Source organism: Propithecus coquereli, unplaced genomic scaffold (assembly GCF_000956105.1).
Source record: "Propithecus coquereli isolate 6110/MARCELLA unplaced genomic scaffold, Pcoq_1.0 Scaffold224, whole genome shotgun sequence".
NCBI lineage: Eukaryota > Metazoa > Chordata > Mammalia > Primates > Indriidae > Propithecus > Propithecus coquereli.
In genome coordinates, this window is record NW_012147634.1 from 4,136,543 (window position 1) to 4,147,671 (window position 11,129).

The window sequence follows — 11,129 nt, forward strand, 5'->3', positions numbered from 1 at the left end:
GCCTGTCTGGATGTGGCGATGACTTTTAATCTCCTCTCTGCTGCTAATCTTCCCTGGTGGTTTGCTGAGATTCCTAGGGAGGGGGTTCAAGACAATTGCATTCTTTCTGGAAGAACTTCCCCCAGTCAGATAAGGGAACTTCATAGAGCCCCTCCCTGCACTATGGAAGGGAAAGAGGGGCAGGAGGAGAAGGTCTGAGAGACCTTGGTTCTGAGGTTTATGTCTGAGGCCTTTCAATCTCCTTTGTTCAAGGCGCTCAGCATGCCAAAGTGCCGTATTTGGGGGTATTATTTTCTGAGCCTTGACAAAAGCAACTCTGAGAAATGTGGAAGTTAACCAACCATGGCCAGTAGGAAGCCTCAACTCTGGTCATCTAGACTCTGGGTGGAGGGGTCCTAGAGACCAAGTCCACCTCTTACCTCTTCCTCTCGGACACACCTGCAGGATGCCGGTTCAGTGCAGACACTCAGCGATGGTTTATTAAACACAGGAGAAAGCACGAGGGGCTGTCCTTCTTCACATTGGTGCTGGAGGCACAGGGCCATCTTCTTCCCACCGCCCCCCCCAGGAGCCTGCTGGGGAGGTCAGAGGCAGAACAACACCCACTGGGAGTCATGGTGTAACAACTCGTTAAAGAAGTAAATACAGAACCTGGACTGTTTGCCCCACTTTGTTTTCTTGTTTTGTTGTTTTGGGTGTCGTATTAGTTTGCTAAGAATGCCATGACAAAATGCCAGATGGGGTAGCATAAACAACAAAAGTTAATCTTCTCACAGTCTGGAGACCAGAAGTTCATGATCAAGGTGTCAGCAGGGTTCTTTTCTCCTGAGGCCTCTCTCCTCGGCTTGCAGGCAGCCACCTTCTTGCTGCCTCTTCACGTGGCCCTGCCCCTGTGGGTGTGCATCCCAGTGCCTCTGTGTGTCCAAATCTCCTCTCCTTATAAGGACACTTGTCAGATTGGATTAGGGCCCACCCTTATGGCCTCATTTTAACTCAATCACCTCTTTGAAGGCCCTGTCCCCAAATATAGTCATTCAGCCCTTAACAGGTGTGAATGTATTTAATTCTTCATTTGAAGAGAGCGAGTGCTTTGCCTTCCTGTTTTATATCTGGCTTCTGAACACCCCTGGGAGATGGAGCTGTGGGCCGGCCTGGCACAGACTACCCAGGTGTATGAGGTCAGGCAGGCCGAATGCCTGGTAGAGCAGAACTAGCATCTCTGTAGGCTTCATATTCCAGGCGCCTTGGCCATTGGAAGCTCTGGCTCTTTTCTCACTCAGGAGTCGGTGCTGTTGCCCAATAGATAACATTTGCGATGCTGTAACTGCTGTGGTTGGTGCTACCCGCCTTTTTCACTCTAGTTTCATAGATGAAATACCAATTTTATGATGTGTCCCAACAAATTTTCATCAATGCCAGGAGAGCAGTGGGTGGAGGTGAGATGAGTAGGGGGTCGAGGTGAAAAGGGAGCAGGGAAGACTTATAATATGTTGCCACTGAAACAAATAGGGGCTGGGCACAGTGGCTCACGCCTGTAATCCCAGCACTCTGGGAGGCCGAGGTGGGAGGATCGCTTGAGGTCAGTTCAAGACCAGCTTGAGCAAGAGCAAGACCCTGTCTCTATTAAAAACAGAAAAAATTAACTGAGCATGGTGGCACACGCCTCTAGTCCTAGCTATTTGGGAGGCTGAGGCAGGAGGATCGCTTGAGTCCAGGAGTTTGAGGTTGCTGTGAACTGGGCTGATGCCACAGCACTCCAGCCTGGGCAACAGAGTGAGACTCTGTCTCAAAAAAACAAAAAGAAAGAAAAACTTACAAATATACTTCAAATCACCGAAGAGTTTCATTGATTTGGCTGCTTCGCTTGTCTACACACGTCACCCTGTGAGCAGGCACTAAGTGTCTCTGGGGCGGCCAGCAAGAAGGAGGGTAGCAGAGGTGCTCCCGAGGTCTGTCCAGAGAAGCCGGGCAGCCTGAAGGAAGGGACATGAGAGTTTCCCATCTGTGGATAAAAGAAGAAATTCTGTAGGGGAGCTCTTTGAAGGGAAGGACTGTTAGTTCATTTATGTAGCCCCATAATGTGCCTGATCTGAAAGTGCAAGGCAGGGATGGAAGGAAAGGGGACAAGACGTGTGGCAGCCGCAGGGGTGAGCCTCTCGGATCCCACTTCAAGAGACAACCTGCAGTGAGGAGCACTGGTAGGTGCTGGCCCCAGCTGCCAACACTCAGGATCCACGAGAGCATTCGCATTGGGCCACGCTCTCCCTGGGCTGCTTTTAGCCAATGACTGAGCATGGTGGGGCAGGGGACAGGTGGCGGGTACCAGAACCAGACCATTCCTGCCCAGTGTGGGACCCCTCTAACCCTTGTTCTTGAGCTCCTCACCCCCTTGGCTAAGACTCTCATAGTTGCAGTGCAACCTGAGGCTTCCTAGCCAACCCTCCTTCCTTCCCTCTCTCCTTTCTTAGGTGTCGCACCTACATGGTGGTCTGAAGGCTCTCCCTTGCCTACTCCTGCTTCTTTACCTTTATCCTTCATGGGTGTTCCCCATCCCTTCATCCCGAAGCTCTCACAAGATGGAATCTCTAATTCCATCTTGGCGTCTGCTTCTCAGAGGACCTGAACTGACGCAAGGAGAGAGGGAGAAAGGAGGAAAGTCCAAACTTGCTCCTTTTTGTCTCCACTAATCTCCTTTGACAGGCATAGAGCGACAGAGCCACCCCACTCACTTAAAGATGCGAGTTGGGCATGGTGGCACACACCTGTAGTCCCAGCCACTGGGAGGGCTGAGGTGGGGCGGTCACTTGAGCCCAGGAGTTCAAGGCTGTAGTGTCCTATGATCATTCCTGTGAATAGCCACTGCACTCCAGCCTGGGCAACACAGTGAGAACTCATCTCTATTTAAAAAAAAAAAAGCTGTGAGCAGAGCAGTCAGTGCTCAATTAATATCTTTTTAAAAAAATGAACGATGGTTTATGTCTTTATCAAAAAGCATTTCTTAATGTAAAAGCTAATCCAGTCACTCCCCTTTCACCTCTCTCTTACATTAAAGCCCCAAATCCTGCCCAAGGCCCTAGGCATCGCAGGATCCGGCCATCCTACCACTCCAGACTTCGGGCCCTTTGCTCACTGTGCTCTGGCCACCCAGGCCCGGAGCACCTTCTGTTCCCGAAGGTGCCTGCTCCTTCCTGCCTGCTCGGGACCTGGGCACATGTCCTCTGGCTACAGTATCTTCTCTTCCACCCCAAGCCTTCTTTTTGGGGTTAACTCTTCTAATTCTTTAGGTCTCAATTTAAACCCACTCCCCCCTATAGCGGAACAGATTAGGTCTCCCTCCTGTATCCTCTTGTAGCATCTTTTCTCACACTCCTTCATCTTCATTAAATGCTACATTAGTCTGCTAGGACTGCCTTAACCAAGTACCACAGGCTGGGTGGTTTAAACAACAAAAGTTTATCTTCTCACGGTTCTGGAGGCTAGAAGTCTGAGATCAAGTTGTCGGCAGAGTTGGTTTCTTCTGAGCCACCTCTCCTTGGCTTGCAGATGGCCATCTTCCCACACGTCTCCCCTCTGTGTCTGTCGTGTCCTAATCTCCTCTTCAGGTCGGATTGGGGCCCACCATATGACCTCATTTTCCCTTAATTGCCCCTATAAAGCCCCTGTCACCAAATACAGTCATAGTCTGGGGGGCCGGTAGTTAGCACTTCAACATATGAATTTAGGGGGAGGCAGATGCAATTCAGCTCATAACAAATACTTGCCTGAAAATTATATTGAGTTTTTTTTTATGTCTATCTCCTCTGATGGATGATAAACTCCGTGAGATCAGGGCCGTGTCTCTGTTTGCTCTTTTCCGTACAGTGCCTGTGAGGGCTCAGTATGCATTTGTGGAATGAATTAATGAGTGCGTTGTCTTTCCTTGGTTGAGTCAAAGTGGCAGGGACAGCTGCGGGGCCTCTGGCTGGCAGGAAGCCAAAACAGAGCCCCCAGAACCAGGCACTGGGCAGTCACCCTCTCCTAGCGTGCCCGTCCCTCAGGGACGGACTCAGTGCATACTCATCGGTGTTGAAGGCCTACTGTGTGTCAGACTTTTGATGGGACAAGTGGGGGACAGGGAGCTTATTATCTAGTGGGTAGACACACAAGGAAAATTAATTAGAAAGAAATAATAGCTAAAGAGAGACCAAGCTGCGTTCTGTAGGATGCATGGAGAAGCTGCTGTTTCTCACTGTGGGGATTGAGAGGACTACACAGACAAGGTTGGCTTTAGTCTGACCTTCGAGAACAGGTAAGCTTCTGCTAAGAGAAGGGAAAAGAAGTTATGGGTTAGTATTCTGATTGCTTGTCCTTAGGCCTATGGGAAGGTTGGACTTTGGAGAACTACCAAATAAATGAGAGAACGAGACTTCTTTTCTGGGCGTTAACTACATGTGGTGAATTAATAGTTTTGCCGTTTCCCCTTCTCTGGCCATTGGTACCCTGGTTCAGAGACGCAGAGGGCCATGTCGGAGAGCCAGTGGCCATCTGTTGGGGTGGCAGAGACACTCACAGCCAGGCATACAGCACAGCTCTGAGCCTGACTGAGTCCTTTGGAGGGGTTTGTGTGTGTGTGTGTGTGTGTGTGTGTGTGTGTGTGTGTGTGTGTTGGGGTGTCTCTGTGTCTGTCTATGCATGTCTGGGGTGTCTGTGTGTATTGGGGTGTCTGTGTGTCTGTGTGTGTTTCTGGGTATACCTAGGTACCTGTTGTGTGCATCTGGCTCTGTGGGTATATTTGGATCTGTGTGCGTGGATGTCTGTCTGTATTTCTGTGTGTGCATCTGACTGTGTGGTGTCTGGCTGTATGCGAGCGTCTGTGTTTCTGGTATATCTGGGTATTGGTGTGTGTATATCAGTCTCTGTATGAGTATATGTGGGTATCTGTGTGTGTGCATCTGAGTGTGTGTTGGGTGTCTGGGTGTTGTCCAGAAGGACTCATGGAGGAAGTGTCTTCTAGGCCCAGGCTTTGTGGAATCTGTCCTGCTGCTGTCAGACCTCTGCGGCTGGTCAATTTGACATTCCCGCGGATCGGGTTGAGGACAGCCGCAGCTGCTGAGTCATACGGATGTGGGCTCTGTGTGTGCACAGTTGGACATATCGCCTTTCACACCCACAGAGGAGGCATTTCAGACGGCTGGCTGACCCTGCATTCTTTCCGAAGGTCTCGACCTCAGCCAGCCTGGGCAAGGAGCGGAAACAGGAATGCTCATGAGACCTGGAGATGGGCAGAGGGCAAACTGAGACCTGGGTGTTCCCCAGCTGGGGCCCCCGGGTCATGGCTTTCTCAGGCCTTTCCAATAGCCACACTGTAGGCTGTGAAACTGATGCGACGCTTGCTGGTGGGGGAGGAAGCTGCGGTGGGTTTTCCTGAATGGCACAAACTGCAGACCAAACTCTTACCATCAGTGCTCACCCTGGAAAGCCCCACCAAGCCGTGAGACTCCAGACTCTGAAAAATCCTTCTTTTCCCTCTCAAAACCAACCGACCAACAAATAAACAAAAAACACCGCACGTGGCATGCTTAGCCACCATGCAGTTAAGTGAGTCTTTCAAACTTTTCTGATTTAAACCGTAACATTTCCCTCAGGGATGGCTGGGGCAGAAAGCCCCAGTCACGGGTCCTCTGTGTGGAATGGGTTTAGCAGGTTCCTTGTTGAGAGCAGGTAGGGAAGGGGGAGAGGGCTTTCGTCCACTGGTGCTCACCTGGTAGAAGCCGCGGGTGAGGGAAGGGCTGGAGCAGGGCGCAGAAAGCAAACACACGGCTTCGAGCATTTGCATGAGCCTAGCATGGCGCAAGGCTCCAGGGTGTACTGGGGTATATTCCTCTTCCTACAGGGCCCAGGCTGGGGGCAAACCTGCAGATATTCAGCTTACCCAGAGCTAAGCTGCTTCCTCCAGCCACAGGAGGTGTGGACGAGGGGAGGGACAGTGGTGTGAGTGCATCAAGGTGGGCTTGGGCCTTCTGGGGCAGCATGGTCAGAGAAAGGCAGGGGGCTGGCCTGGAGCAGCAGGGTGTCACCACTGGTCACTCCTTGTATTCCAGGAGGCCACTGCAAACACCATGCTTGCTGTGATCACTCGCCTCCAGTAAGGTCCAGCCCAGCCCGTGGGTCTGGAATTCTGGGCAGTGGGCTGGGGGGGTCAAGCTCTCCTGAGGAGCGAGGGACGTGAGAGGGCGGCTGGGATGGTCAGCAGCTGGCCTACAGAGGTTTCAGAGATGTCGTAGATACTCATCCAGCCCCACTGAAGATGCCCAGGGGTGACAGGGAGCTCACGATCTCTTGGCAAGACCCACGAGGGCTGGTGTCAGACTGTTCATGTCATTATAAGTTCTTTCTCAGGCTGAGCTCAAATCTGTCTCCCCACATGTCCATGCATCATCTTCGTTCTATCTTCTGGGGTCGTATCCATTTAACAAATATATAGGCAAAAATGGAAAAAGACAATTCATGTCCTCGAGGAATCCATAGTCCAGTGACAAGGATGAAACAGGAGCTGAGCTGGGAGCTAAGGAAGGAGTCCTACGTTCTGACTGATGGGGTCAGGGCAGACATCCAGAGGAGGTGGCATTTGAGACGGGCTTTAAGGATAAGAGGCTGTGGTGGGGGTGCCGTGGAGTCCCGGCCAAGAACAGCTTAAGGGAAGATGCACAGGTGGGAGAGAGAGAGGTACTTCCTGGGGTGTGGGGTACCTGGCAGGGTGGGGCCTGGTGTGGAGGGGTGCTGTGGAGGTGAGGGGGGCTGGGCCAAGAGGGGCTTCACCCCAGGCTTGGGCCCTTATTCAGGGAGCGAGGGGAGGTCTAGACCTTATCAGAGCTCCGCTTTAGATCGGTGGTTCTCAAAGTGCGGTCCCTGGCCAGCGGCTTCAGGGTCACCTGGGAACTTGTCAGAAATGCAAACTACTGCCTTAGAGAAACCACCTTGAGAGCCACGGATATGTAGAGGTCTGGGAGAGGCCTCGGGTATTGCTGCTTATTCAAAAAGGAATCACAGCGGGAGGATGGTCCTTAGGATGATGGGAGACATCCCCAACAGTGCTTCCAGCTAGAGTGACCAACCCTCCCAGCTCGCCTGGGACTGAGAGGTTTCATGGGACTTTCAATGCTAAAACCAGGAGAATCCAGGGAAACCTGGATGGTTGGTCACCCTGCCCCCAACACGGTGCCCAGAGGGAAGCACCGCTCAGGATGTTTATGGGGGGCGGAGTTACTGAGGGGCCTGAAACCATTCTCCAGCACTTTGGTGGCAACTAAAGTTGCCCATTCCTCTTGGCATCCTTTTCTGGTGCCCACTGGGCCTGGCAGGAGCCGCTCCCATGTGCCTCCACCGTAGCCTGGCTCTGGAGACCTGCAGAAAGGGAGGTAGGACCTAGGCCAGCGGCAAGGGTCCAAGGTCACAAGAAATACTATATCACTGGTGCCTCTCAGACCCTGCTGATGCTGCTAGGAGCTGAAAATACCCAGGGCCCTGGCCTGGGTGCCAGGTGGCTCCTCTGGGCCAGGAATCAGGAGCAGCTGTGGTGTCTCAACTGGGGTCTGGCCACTTTAGCCTCTGTGGGGTGACTTCAGGGCACTGCAGCCTCCCACCTTTCCTGCAGGAGTTTTTTAAAACGGAGAATTGGCTTTTTCTTCATGACTTCAACTGCTGCCAGTACATACCCAGGGAGGGGGCAGAGTGACTTTACCATGTTCACTGAGGTGTTAACAGCAGACAGAACGCTTGCCCATGGGAGCTGCCTCAGAAGTGGGGCGGCTTCTTTGTGAAGACCCCTCCTCGTGTCTTGTCGGTCCACATGTTCATCTATGGACCAATAATGGAGGCCAAGGGATGGGTGAGGGTGATCTGTTTAGGCCTGAGACCCAGGGCCTTAGAGCCTGGGGCAGAGTTAGTTTTCTCCAGAATTGGTAGGGCAAAAACCAGTCATTGCCAAGAGAAGTGGAATGGCTGCTGGGGCGTGGACCTGATGTCTCCCTCAGTTCTCTCCCCCGAAGATCCCTTCAGCACTGCTTCATGAGCTGACTGCTGGGGTTCAAATAAGGCTCCCCACTCCCAGCACCCACCCACGCCTGCTGGGGAGGGAGCTGGTCCTGCCACAGCCTTCCAAACCCTTGGGTCCTTCCCCCATCGACCCCCTTCCCTGAAAAGAGGTATCGCACCAGTAGGAGGTGCTGGCTGGAAACCTTGGCTCTGGAGTCAGGCTGGGCCTTGGGATTCGAATCTCAGTTCTGGCACCTTTTTGGCTGGGTGAATTTTAGCAAGGAACTGAAACTCGGTTTTCCCTCTTGTAAAATGGGGATGATAATTTGTTCCCCGCGGGGCTTCTGTGAGGGATAAACTGGATGAGCTAATGTATGTAAAGCCCCCAGCTGATTGCACTCGGAAAAAGCGGTTGCTGCTGTCATAGCTGTGTCTCTTCTTGACAGAATACAGTACAAGGATAAAAATAAATACGTAAGCAAGGAGACAGAAGCAAAAGGGAGAGGAGGACAGAGACCCCCTGTAGTGGCTCTGCCCCTGGCAACCACTCTGGTGGCTGCAGGGCACGTGGCCAACAGGTGCCTTGCGTGAATAAGGAGCCACGTCTCTCGCTTTTCCTCCTCTGCCTCTCCACGCTGCAGGCTGGATGTGCGGCCCCCACGGCCTGCGCGCTCTGCGACCTGGGGTTAGTGAGGGAGCCTCACTACCCCACCGCAGTACGCATTCTGCTTTCTGCACGTCTGGCTCCTTTGAGCAGCACCCCATGCCCCCACCATGACCACCCCCAAGTGCAAAGCAGCCGTGTTTGAGAGCTGCTGCAGCCAACCCTCTTCCTGCTGTGGCTGGCATGGTTTGCGTAGAAGCAGCAGCAATAATAGTAATCCCCACTCATCACGTGCCTGCCGTGTGCCGGGTGGTGAGAAAGAGCTGTTGTCTCCATTTTACATGGAGACTCAGAGAGGTGAATGACTTTTCTGAAACTGCACAGCTAGCACACCAATGGGATAGTCTAGGTTCAAATCCAGTTCTATTTGGCTCCAAAGCCTGAGTGCATGCAGTGGGGCTCAGGAGACTCAAGGTCCAGGTCAAGGGCACCCATTAACTCACATGGGCCTGGGGCAAGCACCTCCCCTTGCTGGTCCTCAGTTTCCTCAGCTGTGAATCAGGTGATGCCTCAGATCAGGACTCTGTTCACCTCGCATCTGACTTCTTGGAGGTCCTCTGCTGCCCTGGGTACAAAGGGCGGGACTGTGACCAGGTGATCTCGGTAGTTCCCAGTTTCCTCTTGTGAGGCTCTTCCTCTGGCCACGCTGGTGTCTTCCCACTGCCAGGGAGCCTTGAGCCCAGCAGTCACCCTCCCAGGAGTGCTTTGCCCCATCCTGCGAACCCACAGCCTCAGGTAAAACATGTTTCAGTCTAGTGTCTTATCGCCCCTTGGGTTCTGCTGTATTCGAGAAGACCTAGGAGGAAAGCCGAGATGCTAATCTGAACTAAGGGGCGAAGGACCAATGGGCTCCTAGTTGCCTTTTATCAGGAGCTTTTACTAATAGAAGCAGTGTCATAACCTAAAAGAGCAGATGGCCGATTTAGTCACTTCATCAGTGCCGCTATAAGTCCCCTTAAGCCCCTGCGCATTCGTTGTGATTTTTTGCTATATTTGGCTCTCCATCAGTATAATGAATGTGCTCCCTGGGGGCAGAGACTGGGTCTTGCTCCCAGGCCCGAAGACTCGCTGGCTGGAGCACCGAGGCCTATAGCGCATAGTGGAGCACCCAGGCCCACAGCGCAGGACTAGAACCGGATCTGACCCAGCTTGTGGGGACTGCAGCTCCCTCCCCACCTCAGCCAGCCCTGGAATTTCCTCCTTGCTCACTAAAGAAGCAGCAAGAAGGTGGAAGGAGGGAGCGAGAGGGTTTAGAAATACCAGAGGCCGACAGATTTCTTCTTCCTCATTCTTTGCAGTGCTTGAGCCCTACCAGGCCACAGGAAGGCCCCAGGAGTCAGGCTACTTTCTCCTGGGCCAGGGGAGTAAAAGTTATCGAGAAGTAACAAACGGGAAGAGAATTAATATTCAAGTTCCTGTTATGCACAGGCATTGTTCTAGATTTGTGTGCACTGTACGAATACAATAAAAAAAAAAAAAAGAAAAAGAAAAACTAGATCTGTGTGCAGACTTTTTCTGACTTATACTTGCCTCCATTTTGCAGATAACAAAACAGAGGACCCGAGAAGTTAGGCTGCGTGAAATAACAAGGCTAGCAGACGATGGAGACAGGGTTTGAACCCAGGTCTGACTTTGAAGTCCATGCACTGTGTGCTCCTGCAGGCTGCCTCTGGCTGGCTCCTTGGGACAGAGGTTGTGGAACTCTAGGAGCTGTGACTCACTTCCGTCAGGACCTATACAGGCATCTCTAGAGAGCCACCATGTGTCCGCTGGGACCAACCCTACCCAGCCTGTGGGCACAGTGCCACGTTACCCTCTGTCCTGGTCTGCATCTCCTGGGCCTTCCCACAGATTTTTCTGAAGGATGTTTAGTAACTATGGCCACCAGGTGGCGCTGCAAGGGCCAGGACCTTGACTCCTGGATCTAAGACTCAGTAGGTTCTTAGGGATCTTCTGTGACAGGCCAGGATTCCCCCAGGAGGTTCCTGGGGAACTTTTTAAAAATACAGACCCAACCCCAGAGAGTCTGGTTTTATATTCTGGATTGGGTTCTGGAAATCTGTCATTATTTTTGAATTGTGTTAATTTTCTGAAGCAGTGAAATATCATTCACATGGTTCAAAAATTTTAAAGTGTAAAAAGATATGTAGAAAAAAGTCTTCCTCCATCCCTCAGTAGGTATTCACTATCATTGGCTACTTGTTAATTCTTCTTGATGTGATGCATATGTATATAATATTATATACATAATCATCTATGTATGAGCATATAGTATCCATAATATAGAATATACTCACATAAAAATATATATTCTTTTCCCCTTTTTAAACAAAAGGCTGCAGTTTTTATGAGCTGATTTTTATTTTGTTATATTCAATTTCAGAATTACATGTCTAGTCATAAGTTTTGTAAGAAGGTAAATGTGCCTTACAGTCTTCCATAAAATAAGGCT